The sequence below is a fragment of the Ranitomeya imitator genome, chromosome 3, assembly GCF_032444005.1.
Source record: "Ranitomeya imitator isolate aRanImi1 chromosome 3, aRanImi1.pri, whole genome shotgun sequence".
NCBI classification, from domain to species: Eukaryota; Metazoa; Chordata; class Amphibia; order Anura; family Dendrobatidae; genus Ranitomeya; species Ranitomeya imitator.
The window spans coordinates 367,013,630-367,039,043 of NC_091284.1; the positions used below are offsets into that span (position 1 = coordinate 367,013,630).

Below are 25,414 nucleotides of genomic sequence, written 5' to 3' on the forward strand. Positions count from 1 at the left end.
GGCTTGTGTGCCAGTCCTGAGCGTGCCATCTCTCTCACAAATAGTGGGCCATAGAAAGCCTATTTATTTTTTTGGTTGATTTGGGTTCTAAATTCTACCTGAAAAAATCAATAAATCAATCAGTGGGAGATAAATATTGGCCTCTGGGCTTGTGTGCCACTCCTGACTCCTGTGTGCGTCCTCTCTCACTCAGTGGGCCCTAGAAAGCCTATTTTTTGTTTTATTTGTTTTCTAAATTCTCCCTGAAAAAATCATTTTATTTTATTTGGTTTCTAAATTATTCCTGAAAAAATCATTTTTTTTATTTTTTTTTTTCTAAAGTCTCCCTGAAAAAAAAAAAAAAATCAAATCAGTGGGAGATTAATATTGCCCTTTCTGCTTGTGTGCCAGTCTTGACTCCTGGGTGTGCCATCTCTCTCTCTCCAATTGTGGGCCATAGAAAGCCTATTAATTTTTTTGCTTGATTTGGGTTCCAAAATCTACCTGAAAAAATCACTAAATCAATCAGTGGGAGAAAAATATTGGCCTCTGGGCTTGTGTGCCACTCCTGACTCCTGTGTGCGTCCTCTCTCACTCAGTGGGCCCTACAAAGCCTATTTTTTTTTAATTTGTTTTACTAAATTCTCCCTGAAACAATCATTTTATTTTATTTGGTTTCTAAATTCTTCCTGAAAAATTCATTTTTTTGTATTTTTTTTTCTAAAGTCTCCCTGAAAAAAAAAAAAAAAATCAAATCAGTGGGAGATTAATATTGCCCTTTCTGCTTGTGTGCCAGTCTTGACTCCTGGGTGTGCCATCTCTCTCTCTCAAATTGTGGGCCATAGAAAGCCTATTAATTTTTTTGCTTGATTTGGGTTCCAAAATCTACCTGAAAAAATCACTAAATCAATCAGTGGGAGATAAATATTGGCCTCTGGGCTTGTGTGCCACTCCTGACTCCTGTGTGCGTCCTCTCTCACTCAGTGGGCCATAGAAAGCCTATTTTTTTTTATTTGTTTTCTAAATTCTCCCTGAAACAATCATTTCATTTTATTTGGTTTATAAATTCTTCCTTAAAAATCATTTTTTTTTTATTATTTTTTTTTTTCTAAAGTCTCCCTTTTAAAAAACAAAAAACAAATCAGTGGGAGATTAATATTTACATTTGCGCTTCAGTGACAGTCCTGCGTGTGTGGCATCTCTCTCATTTGTTGCCACCAACAACAGAGTGTGTAACATTGTGCCTGATTTTCGTTGTGGTCTCACCCACCTGTAAAGGGGTAGCTAAATCATACTGAAGTTATAGCTCACCGTGTAAGTTGTGTGACAGCAACAAATACCGTTAGTTTGGTAACGTTTTAAAAACAATGAGGAAGTCTGGTGGAAGAGGTCGTGGCCGGGGGCGTTCATTGTCAGCTGGTAATGAGGGTAGTGGTAGTGGTGGAGCATCAGGTGGTCGTGGGAAAAAAAATATTGCACCTAAGTCTGGAGCTGTGGAGCCAGGTTCGTCGTCTGGCTACACAAGGCCTCGAACGCTCCCTTTTCTGGGAGTAGGAAAACCGCTTTTAAAGCCGGAGCAGCAAGAGCAAGTTTTGGCTTATCTTGCTGACTCAGCCTCTAGCTCTTTTGCCTCCTCTCGTGAAACTGGTAAAAGTAAAAGCAGCGCGTCGTTAGTGGATGTTCACGGTCAGGGACAAGTCGCTTCCTTGTCCTCTTCAGCAAAAACAACAACAGAGAAGAATGCAGCAGGCGACACAACGGGTTACTCCATGGAGCTCTTTACACATACCGTCCCTGGCTTAGAAAGTGAAGCAGTTAACAGTCCATGCCCATTACAAGTTGAATCTGACATGGAGTGCACTGATGCACAGCCACAGCCAGACTACTATGCTGGTCCTTTGACTCAGACCACAACATTGCCCTCGCAGGGTGCTGATCAAGAATCAGACCCCGATGAGACTATGTTGCCCCATCACGAACGCTATACCACCGACCGACACGGTGACACAGACGAAGTTGCACACGAGCTACAAGAAGAGGTAATAGATGACCCAGTTCTTGACCCCGATTGGCAGCCATTGGGGGAACAGGGTGCAGGCGGCAGCAGTTCTGAAGCGGAGGAGGAGGGGCCGCAGCAGGCATCAACATCGAAACAGGTTCCATCTGCCGGGCCCGTATCTTGCCCAAAACACTTGGCAAAGTCAAAACCTGTTGGAGGACAGCGTGGCCATCCGGTTAAAGCTCAGTCTGCAATGCCTGAAAAGGTATCCGATGCTAGAAAGAGTGCAGTCTGGCATTTTTTTAAACAACATCCAATTGATCAGCGCAAAGTCATCTGTCAAAAATGTTCAACTACCTTAAGCAGAGGGCAGAATCTGAAAAGTCTCAATACAAGTTGCATGCATAGACATTTAACCACCATGCATTTGCAAGCTTGGACTAACTACCAAACGTCCCTTAAGGTTGTAGCACCCTCGGCCAATGAAGCTAGTCATCAACGCAACATCCCTTCCGGCAGTGTAGGGCCACCATTTTCTGCACCACCTGCAGTATCTGTGCAGGTTTCTTTGCCAGGCCAAAGCAGTCAGGGTCAGGGAATCACCAGTTTCGTAGTAGGAAACACTGCATCTAGGGCACCGGCGGCAACAATACCATCTCCAACCGTCTCTCAGTCTGCCATGTCCACCGGCACCCCCGCTAGTTCCACGATCTCCAGCTCTCCAGTCCAGCTCACCCTACATGAGACTATGGTTAGAAAAAGGAAGTACTTAGCCTCGCATCTGTGTACACAGGGTTTGAACGCCCACATAGCTAGACTAATCTCGTTAGAGATGATGCCCTACCGGTTAGTTGAAAGCGAAGCTTTCAAAGCCCTGATGGACTACGCTGTACCACGCTACGAGCTACCCAGTCGACACTTTTTTTTCCAAAAAAGCCATCCCAGCCCTCCACCAGCATGTTAAAGAGCGCATCGTCCATGCACTCAGGCAATCTGTGAGCACAAAGGTGCACTTGACAACAGATGCATGGACCAGTAGGCATGGCCAGGGACGTTACGTGTCCATCACGGCACACTGGGTAAATGTGGTGGATGCAGGGTCCACAGGGGACAGCAAGTTTGGGACAGTTCTGCCTAGCCCACGGTCTAGGAAACAGTTGGCTGTAGCCGTTCGCACCCCCTCCTCCTCCTCGTCCTCCTGCAGAAGCGAGACCTCGTCCACAGACCGCAGTCGCACAACCACTCCATCCGCAGCTGCCACTGTTGCACACCAGGTCTCCCATTATGGGGCAGCTACTGGCAAACGTCAGCAGGCTGTATTGGCTATGAAGTGTTTGGGCGACAACAGACACACCGCTGAAGTTCTGTCCGAGTTCTTGCAGAAAGAAACGCAGTCGTGGCTGGGCATTGTAGATCTTGAGGCAGGCAAGGTAGTGAGTGATAACGGAAGGAATTTCATGGCTGCCATCTCCCTTTCCCAACTGAAACACATTCCTTGCCTGGCTCACACCTTAAACCTTGGTGGTGCAGTGCTTCCTGAAAAGTTATCCGGGGTTATCCGACCTGCTCCTCAAAGTGCGTGGACTTTGCTCACATATCCGCCGTTCGCCCGTACACTCCAGCCGTATGCAGACCTATCAGCGTTCTTTGAACCTTCCCCAGCATCGCCTAATCATAGACGTTGCAACAAGGTGGAACTCAACACTGCACATGCTTCAGAGACTGTGTGAACAGAGGCGGGCTGTTATGTTTTTGTGGGAGGATACACATACACGGGCAGGCAGTAGGATGGCAGACATGGAGTTGTCAGGTGTGCAGTGGTCGAAGATTCAAGACATGTGTCAAGTCCTTCAGTGTTTTGAGGAATGCACACGGCTGGTTAGTGCAGACAACGCCATAATAAGCATGAGCATCCCCCTAATGCGTCTGCTGATGCAAAGTTTGACGCACATAAAGGATCAGGCGTCTGCAGCTGAGGAAGAGGAAAGCCTTGATGACAGTCAGCCATTGTCTGGCCAGGGCAGTGTACAGGACGAGGTAGCGGGCGAAGAGGAGGACGAGGAGGATGATGGGGATGATTATATTTTTAATGAGGAAGCTTTTCCGGGGCCAGTGGAAATTGTTGGCGCGGCAAGGCCGGGTTCTGGTTTTTGGAGGGACACAAGTGACGTGGATTTGCCTGAAACTGCCCCTCAACCAAGCACAACCACAGATTTGAGAACTGGAACTTTGGGCCACATGGCGGATTATGCCTTACGTATCCTCAAAAGGGACACACGCATAACAAAAATGATGAACGATGACGATTACTGGTTGGCCTGCCTCCTTGATCCTCGCTATAAAGGCAAATTGCAAAATATAATGCCACATGAGAACTTGGAACTAATATTAGCAACCAAACAATCAACTCTTATTGACCGTTTGCTTCTGGCATTCCCTGCACACAGCGCCCGTGATCGTTCTAACACGAGCTGCAGGGGCCAGCAGACCAGAGGTGTTAGAGGGGCAGAAATCAGAAGTGGCGTTGGCCAGAGGGGTTTTCTGACCAGGTTGTGGAGTGATTTTGCTATGACCGCAGACAGGACAGGTACTGCAGCATCAATTCAAAGTGACAGGAGACAACATTTGTCCAGTATGGTTACTAACTATTTTTCATCCCTTATCGACGTTCTCCCTCAACCGTCATTCCCATTTAATTACTGGGCATCAAAATTAGACACCTGGCCAGAATTGGCAGAATATGCATTGCAGGAGCTTGCTTGCCCGGCAGCTAGTGTCCTATCAGAAAGAGTATTCAGTGCTGCAGGTTCAATACTAACAGAAAAAAGGACTCGTCTGGCTACCCAAAATATAGATGATCTAACCTTCATTAAAATGAACCACAACTGGATTTCGAAAACTTTTGCCCCACCTTGCCCGGCTGACACCTAGCTTTCCTATGTAAAGGTCTTGCCTGTGGACTATTCTGAACGACTTTTCCAATCTCGTAATTTGCAGCACCTGATTGTCCAGCATCCGACATGTTAACACCTCCCTAAATGGCCAAAGTCCCCACACGGGGCCGTGGTATCGCCACTTGGCGCCAGCACCCGTGAGAGTACTGTTTGTCTGAAGAGGTAGGTGTGCCCGCTTTTGGTCGACGGCACTGCCACTAGGTCCCTCATAGTACAATAAAGTGTCTGGCGGTGGTGGTGCGCACCCAACGTCAGACACACCGTTGTAATATGAGGGGCCCTGGGCCTGTACCGCCGGCCACAAGACAGTCCCCCCGCAGGTCAAACAGTGCTCTACCACTTGCAAAATTTTCTCTCACAACTCCACCAATGTTTAGTCTATGCGCTGACATCCTTCAATGCCTGGCACTGTCAATACCATTGTATTGACATTTTTCTTATGTTAGGCCTTCGAAGCCTGTCTGCGGTCACTCCTTCCACTAGGCCTCCAGTGACCTGTCTACTGCTGCCCGTGTTCCCCTGGAACCAATTTTAAATTGCCTACAGCCAGCCCAATTTATTATGTTAGGGCTTCGAAGCCTGTCTGCGGTCCCTCCTTCCACTAGGCCTCCACTGACCTGTCTACTGCTGCCCGTGTTCCCCTGGAACCAATTTTAAATTGCCTACAGCCAGCCCAATTTATTATGTTAGGGCTTCGAAGCCTGTCTGCGGTCCCTCCTTCCACTAGGCCTCCACTGACCTGTCTACTGCTGCCCGTGTTCCCCTGGAACCAATTTTAAATTGCCTACAGCCAGCCCAATTTATTATGTTAGGGCTTCGAAGCCTGTCTGCGGTCCCTCCTTCCACTAGGCCTCCACTGACCTGTCTACTGCTGCCCGTGTTCCCCTGGAACCAATTTTAAATTGCCTACAGCCAGCCCAATTTATTATGTTAGGGCTTCGAAGCCTGTCTGCGGTCCCTCCTTCCACTAGGCCTCCACTGACCTGTCTACTGCTGCCCGTGTTCCCCTGGAACCAACATCAGAAAATATAAAAATAAGTATTTTGCTTATAAAAAAGAAAATACTGGAGAGATATCAAATGCAGACATTTTAACATTAAAAACAAACACATACAACAAAAATCTGGTACAGTACTAAAAATGGCCACCAGCTACAATAACTTTCTCCTGCAAGTAGTTAACTGAAAGTTTTTTTCAATTTAAAACATAGATATGGCATCCACCGAGTGTTGTCCTGTCGCGTCTTCTTTATATTATTGCCAAGAAGATGCAAAACAATGAAAATAATAAAGTCATTATTTACCAAAAAAATAGAGTAAGTCAAAACCACATTGCAAATAAACATTCATTACAAATAAAGAAGCAGGGCGCGTCCGAGGGTGAGTATATACCTAATAAGAATATAATCACCCTCGGACGCGCCCTGCTTCTTTCCGACAGCCTTCCTTCCTAAGAATCAGCCCTTCCGTGGTGTAGAGAGAGGGTGTGTTACACTCCAAGGTGTTCCCCAGGTTGCCTTTCCTGAGCTTCGATCTTCATGCTCTCGTTTAGTAGTTGTCGGAAAGTAGGCTGCATTAGGCCTACAAATTGGGTATGGGGTGGAGAGAGATGGTGTGTTACACTCCAAGGTGTTCCCCAGGTTTCCTTGCCATTGCTTCGGTCTTCCGACTCTCGTTTAGTAGTTGTAGAAAACTACACTGCATTAGGCCTACAACATGGGTATAGGGTGGAGAGAGATGGTGTGTTCCACTCCAAGGTGTTCTCCAGGTTGCCTTTCCAGAGCTTCGATCTTAATGCTCTCGTTTAGTAGTTGTTGGAAACTACACTGCATTAGGCCTCCAAATTGGCTATGGGGTGTAGAGAGATGGTGTGTTCCACTCCAAGGTGTTCCCCAGGTTGCCTTTCCTGAGCTTCGATCTTCATGCTCTCGTTTAGTAGTTGTCGGAAAGTAGGCTGCATTAGGCCTACAAATTGGGTATGGGGTGGAGAGAGATGGTGTGTTACACTCCAAGGTGTTCCCCAGGTTTCCTTGCCATTGCTTCGGTCTTCCGACTCTCGTTTAGTAGTTGTAGAAAACTACACTGCATTAGGCCTACAACATGGGTATAGGGTGGAGAGAGATGGTGTGTTCCACTCCAAGGTGTTCTCCAGGTTGCCTTTCCAGAGCTTCGATCTTAATGCTCTCGTTTAGTAGTTGTTGGAAACTACACTGCATTAGGCCTCCAAATTGGCTATGGGGTGGAGAGAGATGGTGTGTTACACTCCAAGGTGTTCTCCAGGTTTCCTCGCCATTGCTTCGATCTTCAGACTCTCGTTTAGTAGTTGTAGAAAACTACACTGCATTAGGCCTACAAAATGGGTATCGGGTGGAGAGAGATGGTGTGTTACACTCCAAGGTGTTCCCCAGGTTTCCTTGCCATTGCTTCGGTCTTCCGACTCTCGTTTAGTAGTTGTAGAAAACTACACTGCATTAGGCCTACAAAATGGGTATAGGGTGGAGAGAGATGGTGTGTTCCACTCCAAGGTGTTCTCCAGGTTGCCTTTCCAGAGCTTCGATCTTAATGCTCTCGTTTAGTAGTTGTTGGAAACTACACTGCATTAGGTCTCCAAATTGGCTATGGGGTGGAGAGAGATGGTGTGTTACACTCCAAGGTGTTCTCCAGGTTTCCTCGCCATTGCTTCGATCTTCAGACTCTCGTTTAGTAGTTGTAGAAAACTACACTGCATTAGGCCTACAAAATGGGTATCGGGTGGAGAGAGATGGTGTGTTACACTCCAAGGTGTTCCCCAGGTTTCCTTGCCATTGCTTCGGTCTTCCGACTCTCGTTTAGTAGTTGTAGAAAACTACACTGCATTAGGCCTACAACATGGGTATAGGGTGGAGAGAGATGGTGTGTTCCACTCCAAGGTGTTCTCCAGGTTGCCTTTCCAGAGCTTCGATCTTAATGCTCTCGTTTAGTAGTTGTTGGAAACTACACTGCATTAGGCCTCCAAATTGGCTATGGGGTGGAGAGAGATGGTGTGTTACACTCCAAGGTGTTCTCCAGGTTTGCTCGCCATTGCTTCGATCTTCAGACTCTCGTTTAGTAGTTGTAGAAAACTACACTGCATTAGGCCTACAAAATGGGTATCGGGTGGAGAGAGATGGTGTGTTACACTCCAAGGTGTTCCCCAGGTTTCCTTGCCATTGCTTTGGTCTTCCGACTCTCGTTTAGTAGTTGTAGAAAACTACACTGCATTAGGTCTACAAAATGGGTATGGGGTGGAGAGAGATGGTGTGTTCCACTCCAAGGTGTTCTCCAGGTTGCCTTTCCTGAGCTTCTATCTTCAGGCTCTCGTTAAATTGTGGTTAAATGGAACAACTGCATTTGGCGTACTAGTTGGTTTGGGGCCTACTAACAGTGTCTGCCGCTCCTTGCTGTTCTCCTGGTTTCCTGTCCTGAAATTCCGTTTTCAGGCGCTCGTTAAGTAGTTGTTAATGTTAGACTGCATTTGGCCTACTAGTTGGGTTGGGGCCTACTATCGGTGTCTGCCACTCCTTGCTGTTCTCCTCCACTGAACAAAGCTGTGCCGCCTGTTTACTACGGTTGCCAATTTTGAACTGCATTTCGACTACTTACTGATTTGGGCCTACTCTCTGTGTCAGCCTCTCATTCCAGTTGTCCTCCACTGCAATGCCCCCTGGTTATTCCTGTGTTACCAATTTTGAACTGCATTTAGCCAACTTTATTCTTTGGGCCTATATCTGTGTTTCCTCCTCATCCTGCCCATTGCCCAGCCAGTGATAGATGAGTCTGCTGGTACATTGACCCATAACGCAACATTCCCCGTGCACGCTACACAACAACATTGTGACCCTGCTGAAAGTCAGGTTGCTCTTCCCGCATACCATACCACCTTACACGGGGACAAAGAGGAAGGTGCAGATGAAAGTGCAGGCTCCTTCATCAGTTGGGGGGAGGAATACTAGTTGGCGACGTCACTGGCACAGGGCCTCTCATAGTACGCAAAAGTGTTGCTGCCGGTGGGAGGCGCCCCCGCCTTGCAAACACACCGCTGTACTTTGAGGGGCCCTGTGCCAGTGCCAATGCCAACGAGTGGGCCCCCCCTGCTTGCTCAGGTTCACAGCACTTGCAAAGTTGAAATACTTACCTCTCCCTGCTCCACTGCCGTGACGTGGTCCAGATTTCCTGGGCCCACTAATTACTTGAACCAGCCCTACCCACCACAACTTTAGCCAAATGACCCCCAATTTCAAATGCCTTCCAATTATTATAAGGTAAATTACGCTAGACAAGCTTCATTAAGAAGAATGGATGGTTTTGACATTAAAATGGGCACTCTAGGTGTTTTCCTGGCCCCCACTCACTGCCGACTATGCTGCCCCATTGACTTGCATTGGGTTTCGTGTTTCGGTCGATCCCGACTTTACGTCATAATCGGCCGATTTCACTCTACCCGACTTTTGAGATAATCGGGTTTCGCGAAACCCGGCTCGACTCTAAAAAGGTCAAGGTCGCTCAACTCTAGTCTGTCGTCATCATCTCCTCCGGTAATCAAATTGGTTCGGGAGTTAGTTTTGCGGTGCCTGGAGTTGAATGCATGGATTTCGGCTGTACATGTTCCCGGCGTTCAAAATTCTATAGCCGATGCTCTGTCTCGTTTACAGTGGGAACGTTTCCGGGAGTTGGCTCCAGAAGCGGAAGACGCAGGAACAACATGCCCTTTTCATTTGTGGCAGATTGTTGCGGACGAGGAGGTCGGCTGATACAGTCTTCAGTGTCCGGAAGGACGTGGTCAGGTTATGAGGCGTCTTGGCATTTGTGGGAAGGGTGGTTGGAACAGTTGGGTTCAGTTGAATCGGATGGTGACAGGGTGATGGCGATTTTGCTTTTGATTGGATCGGCGGAAGAATGGGGTTGGTCCGTGTCAAAATTGAACAAATTTATAGCTGGTGTTGCTTTTGGTTTTAAGTTCCAGGGTTCCGTCGATGTCACTAAGGATTTCTTGATTCGGCAGGCATTAAAAGGTTTTAGGAAGGGTTTTTCAACTTGCGATACTCGACGGCCCATATTTTTCGGGATGTTGGAGCGTCTGGGAGTAGCATTGGGGGAAGTTTGCAGTTCTGACTACGAGGCCGTTCTGTTTCGACTGGCGTTTTCGTTGGCCTTTTTTGGGGCGTTGAGAATAGGGGAGTTGGTTTCCCCTAGCAGGTTTACACCCGGGTGTTTGTTGGCGGAGGATATTGAATTTTGGTCAGGTGGGGTTGCCTTTTGGATTCGGCGGTCAAAGACCGATCAGTTTGGGAAAGGAAGACGTGTGGTGTTAGGAAAAGTGATTGGGGGGGCGATGTGCCCCTATCGGTGTTTGAAAGATTATTGGGGATTGGGTCCAGATAGGTCTGGCCCACTTTTGCGGCACCGTCAGGGTGAATTTTTATCGCGGTTCCAGTTTACGGCAGTTTTGAGACAAGCGTTGACAAGTTTAGGCCTGGATCCCTTGTCATTTGGGACACATTCATTTCGAATTGGGGCAGCATCTGAGGCGGCTGGTTTGGGGCTGGGTCCGGAGGTTATTCGTCGTATTGGTAGGTGGTCGTCGAATCGTTATTTATCCTATGTGCGTAATTGATTTTGTGGGGGTATTAATTATCGTTGTATTTTGCAAGTCGGACCCCACTTCTGGCGTGGATTTTCGGACATTCTTTTGTGCATTGGGGGGCGATTCGTGCCAATGTTAGACAAGATGGTAGGCAATTGGGATTTCAGAGGGAGGTGGTGGTGGTCCGATGGTTGGGTTTTCGGGGCATGTCGTGGCGAGGGTTTTTGACAGAGTTTTCCAGATCGGTTAGTTTGGATCGTTCCCCGGATATTGTAGTGGTACATTTGGGTGGTAATGATTTGGGTTCTAAGCCAGTGAGAGAATTAATTCGGGACATACGGTATGATTTTTTACGATTGTGGGTATCCTTTCCAGGGATGGTTACGGTGTGGTCTGACATAGTGCCCAGGAAAACGTGGAGGGCGGTACGCTCCATGAAGGGTATCAATAGGGCCCGGGTGAAGCTAAACAGGGCTGTGGCGAGTTTTGTTTCTCGTAATGGGGGGGTGGCGGTTCGCCACTTTGAGTTGGAAGCTGGTGTTGGAAATTATTGGAGGAGTGATGGCGTTCATTTGAACGATATTGGCCTGGATTTGTGGATGTTGTCAATTCAAGAAGGGGTAGAGAGGGCCATGGCGGTGGTGGGGCACTCGCGAGCCTGAGGTGTTCAGTGCTGCTCGTGGTTGGCAGGGGGTGGGGTTCTTGGAGTTGGTTTCATGGGGTTGATCTGGCTTTGGTTTACTGGCTCTGGACGGGGATTTTACCTCGGGAGCTTTGGGGTTGGTTTGCCCGGTAAACGGGTTACATGGTGCCCTCGAGCTGGTGGTTACGGCTGAGGGTAAAGAAGGGTTTTTCATGTTGGTTTTGGGCTTTTGCCTATTAGGTGCCAGATTTATTAGCTCCAAAAACCCTCCCCTCAAGTTTTTATACAAATGTATAAATGGTTGTTTATGTTTGTTATTAATAAAATGGCCGCTGTGGCCAAATTATCCAAAAGAAATAATTGTCGTGTTTTAATTTAAGGGTATTAATAGTCACGGGGTATAAGGATCGAGGGGTAGGTGAGGCCTGGTATCTCGGAGGTCCCATCTTGGAATGCGCAGTCAAGAGGGGGGGCTGTAGGAACGGAGTTAACGAAAGCCCCCCATGACTGCGTTGCCAAGGGAACGCAGGGGAGCAATTTTTAAATAATAATGCAGGGAGAGGTGATTGGTTTAGGGGATGGGGGAGGAGTACGGGGGTGGCCCAGAGTTATGGGGCGGGTTATGGAAAAGTGCGGGAAAGGGGGCCATTACTGTTAGGTATCCGACCTGTGAAGCCCACCCACCCTCCCTTGTTTTGGTCCTTGCTTTGGGCGCTTTGTAAGGGTAACGGGGGGATAATTGGGGGAATTAAGGGCTAATCTTGGGTTTTTTGTAAGGGTTTATGTTATACTGTTGTCACAGTGGCTGGTTGGCGGGGGGCGGGGTTCTTGGAGTTGGTTTCATGGGGTTGATCTGGCTTTGGTTTACTGGCTCTGGACGGGGATTTTACCTCGGGAGCTTTGGGGTTGGTTTGCCCGGTAAACGGGTTACATGGTGCCCTTGAGCTGGTGGTTACGGCTGAGGGTAAAGAAGGGTTTTTCATGTTGGTTTTGGGCTTTTGCCTATTAGGTGCCAGATTTATTAGCTCCAAGAACCCTCCCCTCAAGTTTTTATACAAATGTATAAATGGTTGTTTATGTTTGTTATTAATAAAATGGCCGCTGTGGCCAAATTATCCAAAAGAAATAATTGTCGTGTTTTAATTTAAGGGTATTAATAGTCACGGGGTATAAGGATCGAGGGGTAGGTGAGGCCTGGTATCTCGGAGGTCCCATCTTGGAATGCGCAGTCATGTGTCTGTCACTGCAGCGCTGACAGTTTGTAAAGCATAGGAATGCTTTGCTTTCAAAGCGTTCAGCCTGCAAAAAGTGAAAGTCCCATACTGGAACAAATTAAAAAAAGTAAAGAACAGTGAAAACAGAGTGAAAAAAAGTAAAAATATAAACAAAATCACTAAATAAAAAAAATAAAATATATATTGTGCCCATAAGTAATTTTTTTTTTTTTATAAAAAAATATACATATTTGGTGTTGTTGCATCTGGAACTACCCAATCTATAAAACTGCCCCACTAGCTAACACCTTTAGTGAACACCGTAAAAAAAAAACTAGGCAAAAAATGATACTTTACTATCATACCACCAAACAAAAAGTGAAATAAAACACAAACAAAAAGACAAATCTAAATAAATATACTATATATATGTATAAGCCGAGGTTTTCAGCACATTTTTTTGTGCTGAAAGTGCCTCCCTCGGCTTGTACACGAGTCATGGTCCAAAAATCCGGTGGGGGATGGGGAGCAGGGAGACGGTGGCTGTAGCACAGTGACAGCTGCAGCTGTCAGTTTCCCGAAGACCTCAATACTCACCCTCTATCACTGCATCTCCGTCTCTGCATCTCTGTCCTGGCGCAACAGCTTTTTCCTGTTCTGAGCGGTCACATGGTACCGCTCATTAAGGTCAGGAATATGGACGTGACTACACTCCCATAGGCGTGGAGCCCATATTGATGACCTTAATGAGTGGTACCAGATGACTGCTCAGCACAGGAAGAAGCTGCCGCGCCGCCGGGACAGAGGTGCAGGGACGTTAAGCAATGGTGTGAGGAGGATGAGTGACGGAGGAGGATTGGGGAGAATGGAGGAGGATAGGGAGAACAGAGGAGGATGGGGGAGGATGGAGGAGGACGAGGGAGTACGGAGGACGGAGGACAGAGGAGGACGGGGGAGCCCAGCGGAGCCCAGCCATGCATGCAAGATGGGACAGGGGAGCCATGCATACAAGGATGGTGGGGGGAGCCAAGCCATGCATATGAGGACTGCGGAGCCACACAGGGGGAGCCACACAGAGCTGGACAGGATGGGGGGAACCACACAAACCTGGATAGGAATGAGGGGGCAATACATACCCGGCTTATACTCGAGTTAATAAGCTTACCCAGTTTTCCATGGCAAAATTAGGTGCCTCGGCTTATAGTCGTGCTGGCTTATACTCGAGTATATATGGTAGTCTCTGAAAACATCAACTTATCCTGCAAAAAACAGAGTTGTAAGGTGGCTTATCTGTGGAAAAGCAAAAACATTATATCTCTCAAATTAGAGCAATGCAAAAATAATTAATTTTTCAATAAAATAATTTTTATTGTGTAAAAGCGTCAAAACATAAAAAAGATATATACCGTATATACTCGAGTATAAGCCGAGATTTTCAGCCCAAATTTTTGGGCTGAAAGTGCCCCTCTCGGCTTATACTCGAGTCACGGTAGCGGTGGGGTCGGCGGGTGAGGGGGAGATGGCGCTGAGGTATACCTACCTAGTCCCAGCGATCCTGGCGCTCCCCCTGCCCTCCCACGGTCTTCTGTGCTGTAGCTTCTTCCCCTGTTCAGCGGTCACGTGGGACCGCTCATTAGAGAAATGAATACGCGGCTCCACCTCCCATAGGGGTGGAGCCACATATTCATTTCTCTAATCAGCGGTGCCGGTGACCGCTGATAGAGGAAGAGGCTGCAGCACCGAAGACCGTGTGACAGGCAGAGGGAGCCGGACTCCGGGACCAGGTAAGTATTTTATATTCACCTGTCCCCGTTCCAGCCGCCGGGCGCCGCTCCATCTTCCCGGCGTTGCTCCGCTCTGACTGTTCAGGTCAGAGGGCGCGATGACGCATATAGTGTGCGTGGCGCCCTCTGCCTTATCAGTCAGTGCGGAGAGATGCCGGGACCAGACGCTGGGAGCTGCAAGCAAGGGAGGTGAGTATGGCTTTTTTTTTATTGCAGCAGCAGCAGCAGCAGCAATGGCACAGCTTTCTATGGCACAGCTATGGGGCAATACTGAACGGCGCAGAGCACTATATGGCAGCTATGGGGCAATACTGAACGGCGCAGAGCACTATATGGCACAGCTATGGGGCAATACTGAATGGCGCAGAGCACTATATGGCAGCTATGGGGCAATACTGAACGGCGCAGAGCACTATATGGCACAGCTATGGGGCAATAATGAACGGTGCAGAGCACTATATGGCACAGCTATGGGGTCTCAGGGAAGCACGCAGGGAACCCCCTCTCTGCACGATGCTTCCCTATGCCGCCGAAACGCTGCGATCATGTTTTTCATCAGGTTATTTTTTCTATAAAATAGTTTTTATTGTATAAAAGCGCCAAAGCATAAAAAATAAATAAATGAGGTATCGCTGTAATCATACTGTCCCGAAGAATAAAACTGCATTATCAATTTTACCAAACGCGGAACGGTATATACGCCCCCCAAAAGAAATTCACAAATTGATGGTTTTTGTTCATTCTGAGTAACAAAAATCGGAATAAAAAGCGATCAAAAAATTTCATGTGCCCGAAAATGATACCAATAAAAACGACAACTCGTTCTACAAAAATTAAGATCTCACATGACTCTGTGTACCAAAATATGGAAAAATTATAGCTCTCAGAATGTGGTAATGCAAAAAAATTTTTTGCAATAAAAAGCATCTTTTAGTGTGTGACAGTTGCCAAACATAAAAACCAGCTATAAAAACATGCTATAAATAGTAAATCAAACCTTCGATTATCACTGCCTTAGTTATGGTAAAATAATAAAATAAAAAAATGTATTTATTCCATTTTCCCATTAGGGTTAGGGTTATGGTTGGGGCTGAAGTTAGGGTTGGGGCTAAAGTTAGAGTTATGGTTGGGGCTAACATTAGGGTTGGGGCTAAAGTTAGGGTTAGGGTTGGGGCTAAAATTAGGGTTTGGGTTGGGGCTAAAATTAGGGTTGGGGCTAAAGTTAGGGTTAGGGTTTGGATTTAGTTTACGGTTGGGTTAGGGGTGTGTCAGGGTTAGAGGTATGGTTAGGGTTGGGATTAGGGTTAGGGGTGTGTTGGGGTTAGGGGTGTGTTGGGGTTGGGATTAGGGTTAGGGGTGTGTTCGGGTTAGGGGTGCGGTTAGGGTTGGGATTAGGGTTAGGTGTGTTTTGGGGTTAGGGGTGTGGTTAGGGTTGGGATTAGGCTTAAGGCTGTGTTGGGGTTAGAATTGGAGTTAGAATTGTGAGGTTTCCACTGTTTAGGCACACCAGGAGCTCTGCAAACGCAACATGACGTCCGATCTCAATCCATACAATTCTGCGTTGAAAAAGTAAAATGGTGCTCCTTCCCTTTTGAGCTCTGCCGTGCGCCCAACAGTGGTTCACCCCCTCATATCAGCGTACTCAAGACAAATTGGACAACAACTTTTGGGGTCCATTTTCTCCTGTTACCCATGGGAAAATACAAAACTGGGGGCTAAAAAATCATTTTTGTGGAAAAAAAAAAATATTTTCACGGCTCTGTGTTATAAACTTTGGCAAAACATGTGGGAGTTCAAAGTGATCACCACAATCTAGACAAGTTCTTTGGGGGGTTAGGTTCTAATATAGGGTCACTTGTGGGGGGTTTCTACTGTTTAGGTACACCAGGGGCTCTGCAAACGCAACGTGACGGCCGTAGACCATTCCATCAAAGTCTGCATTCCAAAGCACCACTTCTTCCCTTCCGAGCTCTGCCATGCTCCCAAACAGTAGTTTTCTCCCACATATGTGGTATTAGCGTACTCATGACAAATTGCACAACAACTTTTGGGATCCAATTTTTCCATATACCCTTGGGAAAATACAAAATTAGGGGATAAAAGATCATCTTTGTGGAAATTTTTTTTTTTTTAATTTTCACGGCTCTACATTATAAACTTCTGTGAAGCACTTCGGGGTTCAAAGTGCTCACCACACATCTAAATAAGCTCCTTAGGGGGTCTACTTTCCAAAATGAGGTCACTTTTTTGGGGTTTCCACTGTTTAGGCACATCAGGGGCTCTCCAAACGAGACATGGCATCCCATCTCAATTCCAGCCAATTTTGCATTGCAAAGTCAAATGGCGTTCCTTCCCTTCTGAGCTCTGCCATGTGCCCAAACAGTGGTTTACCCCCACATATGGGGTATGAGCGTACTTAGGACAAATTTTACAACAACTTTTGGGTCTAATTTCTCCTTTTACCCTTGGTAAAATAAAACAAATGTTATCAGAAGTAAATTTTTTGTGAAAAAAAGTTAAAGGTTCATTTTTTTTTTTAAATTTCAAAATTCCTGTGAAACACATGAAGGGATAATAAACTTCTCGAATGTGTTTTTGAGCATCTTGAGGGGTGCAGCTTTTAGAATGGTGTCACACTTGGGTATTTTCTATCATATAAACCCCTCAAAGTGACTTCAAATGTGATGTGGTCCCTAAAAAAAATGGTGTTGTAAAAATGAGAAATTGCTGGTAAACTTTTAACCCTTATAACTCACTAACAAAAAAAAAATTGGTTCCAAAATTGTGCTGATATAAAGAAGACATGTGGAAATATTACCTATTGAGTATTTTGTGTGACATATCTCTGTGATTTAAGGGCATGAAATTTCAAAGTTGGAAAATATTGAAATTTTCACCAAAGTTCCATTTTTTTCACAAATAAACTCAAGTAATGTCAAGGAAATTTTACCACTAACATTGTTAGGAGTCGGGTTCCCACCGATGCACAGGGGGAATCTCAAGCCGTGTCTGCTGCGGTCTCCCATTCTGCATCAGACGCAGTGGAGCCTGCTCAGCGGAGATGTCGGTCCCAACGTCTCACTCAGCCTGATACTGTGCAAAGGGTTACTGCTGCCTTTTCAGGCTCTGCTATTGTACCCTGCACTGGTCTGCGGCAAGCAGGCTTTTCTGGGACTAAGTCCTGCTTTGCACACACTGAGCATGCCCAGGGTAAGATCTCTCAGTGGAGGTCTAGGGTCACATGCTCAGGTACTGCAGCGACTTCCATTGGTTCTCCAGGAAGGCCCTGTACCTGATCAAGTTCTGTGGCAGCCTTCCATTGGTCTTTCTTGGAAGGTCCTGTACATGCTGCAGCTATAAAAGGTTTGCATGGCCGCACGGCCATGCGCTAGTATCACCTCATGTCATAAGCTTGTTAATTGTGGTTGTGCCTGTATGTGTGTGTTCAGGGACCCGGCTGAAATAAACCCCTAGAATGCCAGCACCTCCGGTGAGGAGTATTGCATGTATGTATTCAGGGACCCGGCTGAAATAAGCCCCTAGAATACGGCTCCTCCGGTGAGGACTGTTTGTATGCTTTTCTGGGTGCGTGACCACTGACTGCCTCCAGCTCAGCAGTTAGCTGTGTTCCCCTGTGACACTAACAGGGCACAGCATCTTATTTCCAGCGACTCCATGGAGTTAACAGAGTTCGCTGATACCGCCATATAGCGCCGCCATTTGCCAGCAGCAGGTTCCTCTCCTGCACGGTGGACCCCGGGTTGCGAATGCACCTATTTATACATATATATATGTATATCCTCGGTGCGTTCCGCCAACCCTAACAAACATGAAGTATAATATTTTATGATTTAAAAATGTCAGAATCACCGGGATCCGTTGAAGCGTTCCAGAGTTATGACCTCATAAAGGGACAGTGTTCAGAATTGTAAAAATTGGCCCGGTCATTAACATGCAAACCACCCTTGGGGGTAAAGGGGTTAAAATTTTCCCAACAAAAGCTTAAACTCAAAGCACGAAAAAAGCAATTCCACACTCAGGTCTGTCATCTGTTAACGGAAATATAAGAGACTTCCATGGACTTGTAATACAAAGACTCGGATAAAGCAAAATGGCTCCTCACACCCCAAGAAATCAAATTCAGCAAATTTGGTGCTCCCAAAAGCAAATGCCCCCTCCCTTCTGAGACCCACAGTGTGCCTAAACTGCAGTTACCTACATATGTTTGGCATTTCTGTAGCAAAGGGAGCCTGCCTAATTTACAGGTGAATGAACTGGGCACAGTGTACAGGCACTACAACAAACTGGCCACTACAATGTTCTTATCACTACAACAGTTTGCAATTTTCATTTCGCAACATCCACTGCTGCGTGTTTCTGGAAAACACCCATGGAGTCAAAATCATCACTACAACTGTAGATAAATTCCCAAAGGGTTATCATTTCCAAAATGGGATTACTTGAGGGGTGATTCTGCTCTTCTACCACTTGGAGGCTCTGTATATGGAGGCCGCAAACTCTTCTAGGAAAATATTTCCTGCATGAGGCAAATAGCGCCCCATCCCTCACAAGTCTCATTGTATGGCTAAGTAGTACTTTACAGACATATACAGGGTATTTCTACATTCAGACTGCATAGAGAATACATTTTGGGACTAACTTTGGTGCCATTTTATCTATTTCCCAGTGTAAAATGTAAAATCTGGACCTTAAACAAAATTTGGGTTGTAAAATGTAATTATTTTTTTCTTCCTTGCCCAATGGTATAAAATCAGTATGATCACTGTACCCTTAGATAAATTCAAATTCACTAAGAGATTTAGCTTGCAAAATAGTGTTTCTTATGGAGGGTTCTGCTTTTATGGCACCCCATGGGCTCTGTCAAAATGACATGACACCCTCAAACCATTTCAGCAAAATCTTATCTCCAATAACTTATTTCCTTCTGAGCTTTGCACTGTGCCTCAAAAGTAGTTTGCGACCACATATGGGATATCAGCATACTCCGAAGAGATTGCACAACAAATTTTGGGTTTCATTTTCTTCTATTACCCTTGTGAAAATAAAAAATTAGGGCTAAAATAATTTTTTTTGTGGAAAAAAATGTTATTTTTTTATTTTCACGGCTCTACGCTATAAACTTCTGTGAATTACCTGTGGGTTCAAGGTTTTGGAAATGAGAGCCCTCAAGGAATTTATCTAGATGTCACCACACACATCTAGATACATTCCTTGAGGGCTCTCATTTCCAAAATGGTGTCACTTTTGGGGGGGTTTCCACTGTTAAGGCACATCAGAAGCTCTCGAAACACCACATGACACCTGCAGACCTTCCCATCAAAATCTGCATTCCAAAAAATTACTCCATCCTTTCTGAGCCCTGCTTTGGACCCAAACAGTAGTTTTTCAACACATGGGGTATCTGCATACTCAGAGGAAATTGCACAACACAATTTGAAGTCCATTTTCTCCGTTTACCTTGTTAAAATAAAAATTGTGGGACTAAATGAAAATGTTTACACCAAAAATGGGATTTGTTTTTATTTTTACAGCTTTACGTTATAAACTGTGAAGCATCTAGGGGTTTGAGGTGCTCAGCACACATCCAGATACTTTAAGTTCCCTGAGGGGTCCGGTTTCCAAAATGGTGTCACTTGTGTGGGGCTTACACTCTTTAGGAACATCATGTCCTCTTCAAATGCAACATGGAATCCAGAAATTATTCCAGCAAATTATACTTTCAAAAATGTAAATGGCCCTCCTTCCCTTCCAAGCCCTGCTGTGTACCCAAACATTAGTTTTCCCCCACATATTGGGTATCTGCGTACTGAGAAATAGCATCACAAATTTCATGGTGCAATTTCTCCTATTGCCCTTATGAAAATGCAAAATTTGGGGCTAAAATACATTTTTGTTGTTATATTCATGGCTCAATGTTATAAATGTCTGTGACGCACCTGGGGAAAATTCATGACATACCCTTATTTTAAAATGCTAATTATTTTATTTCAAATCATGTGATGGTAGGCAGATATATGTTCAGAGATAATTATTTGGTGCAGGACATTGAGGCAACGTACATAACATTTCGACCCAATCTCAGGTCTAGAGTTGAAAGACTTTTATTTTTTTAGGATCGAGTCGGGTTTCGTGAAACCCGACTTTCTCAAAAGTCGGGTCGGGTGAAATCGGCCGATTATTGCGAAAAGTCGGGGTCGGCTGAAACACAAAACCCAATGCAAGTCAATGGGGAATGAAAGTCAGCAGTAAGTTGAGGACAGGAAAACACCTACAGTGCCCATTTTAATGCCAAAAACATAAATTTGTATTTCTTAAGCTTGGCAATCATAATTTACTTTTTAATAATAGTTAGGCATTGAAAACAGGGGCGCATTTGGCTAAAGTTGTGGGGGGTAGAGCCGGCTCAAGATTTTCGTGGGCCCAAGAAACGCGGAATACGTCACGGCGGTGGAGCAGGGAGAGGTAAGTATTTCAACTTTGCAAGTGCTGTAATCCTAAGCAAGCAGGGGGGCCCACTAGTTGGCACTGGCACAGGGCCCCTCATAGTACAGCGGTGTGTTTGATGGCGGGTGGTGCCTCCCAGTGCCAGAGACACTTTTACGTACTATGAGGGGCCCTGTGCCAGTGCCAACGAGTATGCCCCCCACCTGATGAAGGAACCTGCACTTTCATCTGCACCTTACTCTTTGTCCCCATGCAAGGTGGTATAGTATGCGGGAAGGGGAACCTGATTTTAAGCAGAGTCAGATTCTGGCTGTGTAGAGTGTAAAGGGAATGAAGTGGTCTGGGTCAATGTACCAGCAGACTCATCTAGCAGTGGCTGGGCAATGGGCAGGATGAGGAGGAAACACAGATATAGGCGCAAAATGAAAAAGTAGGCTAAAAGCAGTTCAAAATTGGTAACAGGACTAAACAGATGGCATTGCTTTGTTCAGTGGAGGACAATTGTAACGAGTGGCTCAGACACACTTAGTAGGCCTAAAATAAAAAAGTAGGCTAAATGCAGTTCAAAATTGCTAACAGGAGTACACAGGCGGCATAGCTTTGTTCAGCGGAGGAGGACAACTGTTATGAGAGGCTCACACAGTTACTAGGCCCAAGTAAGTAAGTAGGCTAAATGCAGTTCAAAATTGGGAACAGGAGTACACAGGCGGCATTGCTTTGTTCAGTGGAGGACAACTGTAATAAGTGGCTCAGACAGACAGAGTAAGCATAAAATAAAAAAGTTGGCTAAATGCAGATCAAAATTGGCAACAGGAGTACTCAGGCGGCATTGCTTTGTTAAGTGGAGGACAACTGTAATAAATGGCTCAGACACACTTAGTAGGCCTAAAATAAAAAAGTAGGCTAAATGCAGTTCACAATTGGTAACAGGAGTACACAGGCGGCATTGCTTTGTTCAGCGGAGGACAACTGTAATAAGTGGCTCAGACAGACTTAGTAGGCCTAAAATAAAAAAGTAGGCTAAATGCAGTTCAAAATTGGTAACAGGAGTACTCAGGTGGCATTGCTTTGTTCAGTGGAGGACAACTGTAATAAGTGGCTCAGACAGACTGAGTAGGCCTAAAATAAAAAAGTAGGCTAAATGCAGTTCAAAATTGGGAACAGGAGTACACAGGCGGCATTGCTTTGTTCAGTGGAGGACAACTGTAATAAGTGGCTCAGACAGACTTAGTAGGCCTAAAATAAAAAAAGTAGGCTAAATGCAGTTCAAAATTAGTAACAGGAGTACACAGGCAGCATTTCTTTGTTCAGTGGAGGACAACTGTAATATGTGGCTCAGACAGACTTAGTAGGCCTAAATTAGAAAAGTAGGATACATGCAGTTCACAATTGGTAACAGGAGTACACAGGTGGCATTGCTTTGTTCAGTGGAGGACAACTGTTATAAGTGGCTCAGACAGACTGAGTAGGCCTAAAATAAAAATTTGGCTAAATTCAGTTCAAAATTGGTAACAGTAGTACACAGGCGGCATTGCTTTGTTCAGTGGAGGAAAACTGTAATAAGTGGCTGACACATTTAGTAGGCCAAAATAATAAAGTGGGCTAAATGTCAGCCAAAAAAATGTTCATAAATAAACTGGTGGCATAGCTAGGTACAGGGGTGGGCTCCTCTGCTGAGTAGCAGACAGTGGTAGTTGGCGCAAAGTATTAACTGGTCTAAATGGAGGCCAGGGCCCCTGTATATTTTAACTATCATTTATCATTTCAACAAATTTGTATTGGCAGTGCCATTGAAGGATTTAACAGCACAGACTACACAGTGGTAGAGCAGGGAAAGGTAAGATTTGCAAGTGGTAGAGCACTGTTCGAGCTGGGGGGAACACTCTCTCGTGGGCGGCGGTACTGGAACAGGGCCCCTCATATTACGATGGTGTGTTTGACGTTGGTTGTGCACCACCACCATCTGAGACACTTCATTGTACTATGAGGGACCCTGTGCCAGTGCCTCACTTCTTTTTCAAAGGTAAAACTACTTACTCCTCCCAAAAGAGCCAAAAAAGTCATACTACCTCTAAGCACAAAGACTCAAAGAGAGATTGTACTATTATGATACACGATTATGTCAAAACGTTACTTTTGTCACCTCAATATCTTGCAACTAGTGTTGAGCGATACCTTCCGATATCGGAAAGTATCGGTATCGGTTGGGATCGGCCGATATTCAAAAAATATCGGATATCGCCGATACCGATACCCGATCCCAATGCAAGTCAATGGGACCAAAATATCGGAATTAAAATAAACCCTTTCTTTCCTTGTAGGTTCATTCTACATCAAGGAAAACAACTAAGAATAATGTAGGATGTATTGTGGGAGGTGGCGGAGACATTAAAGGCAATGAGGTTTAGCCCAATCAAATAGAATAGCATGTTTTTTTTTTTTTTAAGACGTTCGTAGTGAAAAAGATATTGAGTATGTAAATTTTTTTTTATTTTGTCAGATATTGATGTTTCACTATTCCACGCCCTTCCCCTTCTTTTTTTTTCTTTTTTTTTTTACTTTTCCCACACTTTCATCTTCATCATCATCAGCATCTTTGACATCAACTTCTTCTTCACCTTATTCATCTTCTTCTTCATCTTCTACCTATTTTGTTTTTTATTACATTCTTCATATTCATTTTATTCAACTATTATTATTATTCCTATTCTACATATTCTTTTTATTCCACTGTTATTATTCTTCCTATTCTACTTCTTCATCATATTCTCATTTGTGACAGGCATTCCCGTAGTTGTTATCTATAAAAGTTGGAAGATTACACCTTCCGTTCTGCCAGTCACAAAAGTTACATTTGTCCGCGTTCAGTTTGGCCTGCAGCATCAGGCTTTATCCAGGGGCACCACGATGAGGAACGGTCTCACCCCCATACACTGCTTAGTCTTCTTCTGCATATAATTTAAATAATATCTTTTGCTCTGATATTAAGTCTTATGCTTAATGTTCTTCTGCTCTTTGTTCTGCAGCCTCTTGTTCTTCTGCTTCTCGGTCTTCCTTGTCGTCGTCTCCAGGGTCGTCGTCTCCAGTGTCGTCATCTCCGCCGTCGTCGTCTCAGCCATCGTCGTCTCCGCCGTCGTCGTCTCCGCCGTCGTCATCGGGGTGGTCTTCCGGGTCGTCGTCGTCGTCATCGGGGTGGTCTTCCGGGTCGTCGTCATCGGGGTGGTCTTCCGGGTTGTCGACTTTAGGGTCTTAAACTTGGAAATGTAGCAGAAGGTACAAGAAGGCTGAGAAAATGCCAAGAACCAGCTGATGGAACTGGAACTCGGATGGCTAGCCGAAGGTCCAAGAGCCAATGGAACTACCGAGGACCAGCTGACGTTACTGGAACCCGGTTACTAAGCAGAAGGTACCCGTGCCTGAAAGCACTACCAAGGACCACCTGACGTTGGTGGAACTTGGATACCCAGAAGGAGGCACCTAAGCCAAAGGCTCTGCCCGGAACCAGCAGACGGTACTGGAACCAGGATGGGGAGCAGAAGGTACAAGAGCAAAAGACACTGCTGAGAACCAGCTGACGGTGCTGGAACCAGGTGGTGGACCCGAAGGCCCACAGGAGAGGAGAGAACAGCTAGGCCGCGAGGCAGCCGCAGTTACCGAACCCCAACAGTCCTACAGGGGGAGCTGGGCCTACTGGCACTACAGAACCAGCCTTGACTACCAGTTCACGCAGCCCACATAGGAAGCTCCTAAACTGGAGGCACCCTGGAGTTGGCTAACCCGACTGCAACACGACGGGGCAAACATAGGCGTCTCAGCGAGTTTGACACACCCCAGAAACAGCTGACGGTGCTGAAACCAGGTTTGGCACGAGGGAGTACCTGTGACAAAAACACTGCCGAGAACCAGCTGGCGGTGCTGGAACCCAGATGCGTTGCCCCAGTGTGCAAGAGCCAATGGCACGACCGAGGACCAGCTGACGGTGCTGGAACACGGTTACTAAGCTGTAGGTGCCCGCGCTTAAAAGCACTACCAAGGACCGCCTGACGTTGGCGGAACTCGGATACCCAGGAGGAGGCACCTAAGCCAAAGGCTCGGCCCGGAACCAGCTGACGGTGCTGGAACCAGGTGGTGGACCCCAAGGCCCACAGGAGAGGAGAGAACAGCTAGGCCGCGAGGCAGCCGCAGTTACCGAACCCCAACAGTCCTACAGGGGGAGCTGGGCCTACTGGCACTACAGAACCAGCCTTGACTACCAGTTCACGCAGCCCACATAGGAAGCTCCTAAACTGGAGGCACCCTGGAGTTGGCTAACCCGACTGCAACACGACGGGGCAAACATAGGCGTCTCAGCGAGTTTGACACACCCCGGAAACAGCTGACGGTGCTGAAACCAGGTTTGGCACGAGGGAGTACCTGTGACAAAAACACTGCCGAGAACCAGCTGGCGGTGCTGGAACCCAGATGCGTTGCCCCAGTGTGCAAGAGCCAATGGCACGACCGAGGACCAGCTGACGGTGCTGGAACACGGTTACTAAGCTGTAGGTGCCCGCGCTTAAAAGCACTACCAAGGACCGCCTGACGTTGGCGGAACTCGGATACCCAGGAGGAGGCACCTAAGCCAAAGGCTCGGCCCGGAACCAGCTGACGGTGCTGGAACCAGGTGGTGGACCCGAAGGCCCACAGGAGAGGAGAGAACAGCTAGGCCGCGAGGCAGCCGCAGTTACCGAACCCCAACAGTCCTACAGGGGGAGCTGGGCCTACTGGCACTACAGAAC

General features: G+C 46.3%; 1 long non-coding RNA gene across 1 annotated transcript in view; it reads right to left on the reverse strand.

Annotated features, from left to right (window-relative positions):
• Window positions 1-25,414, reverse strand: part of LOC138672102 (uncharacterized) — a 228,836-nt gene that overhangs the window by 84,651 nt on the left and 118,771 nt on the right. The window contains exon 2 of the long non-coding RNA XR_011319579.1: window positions 13,556-13,649. This is a non-coding gene — a long non-coding RNA (uncharacterized lncRNA). The remainder of the gene's footprint in view (window positions 1-13,555; window positions 13,650-25,414) is intronic.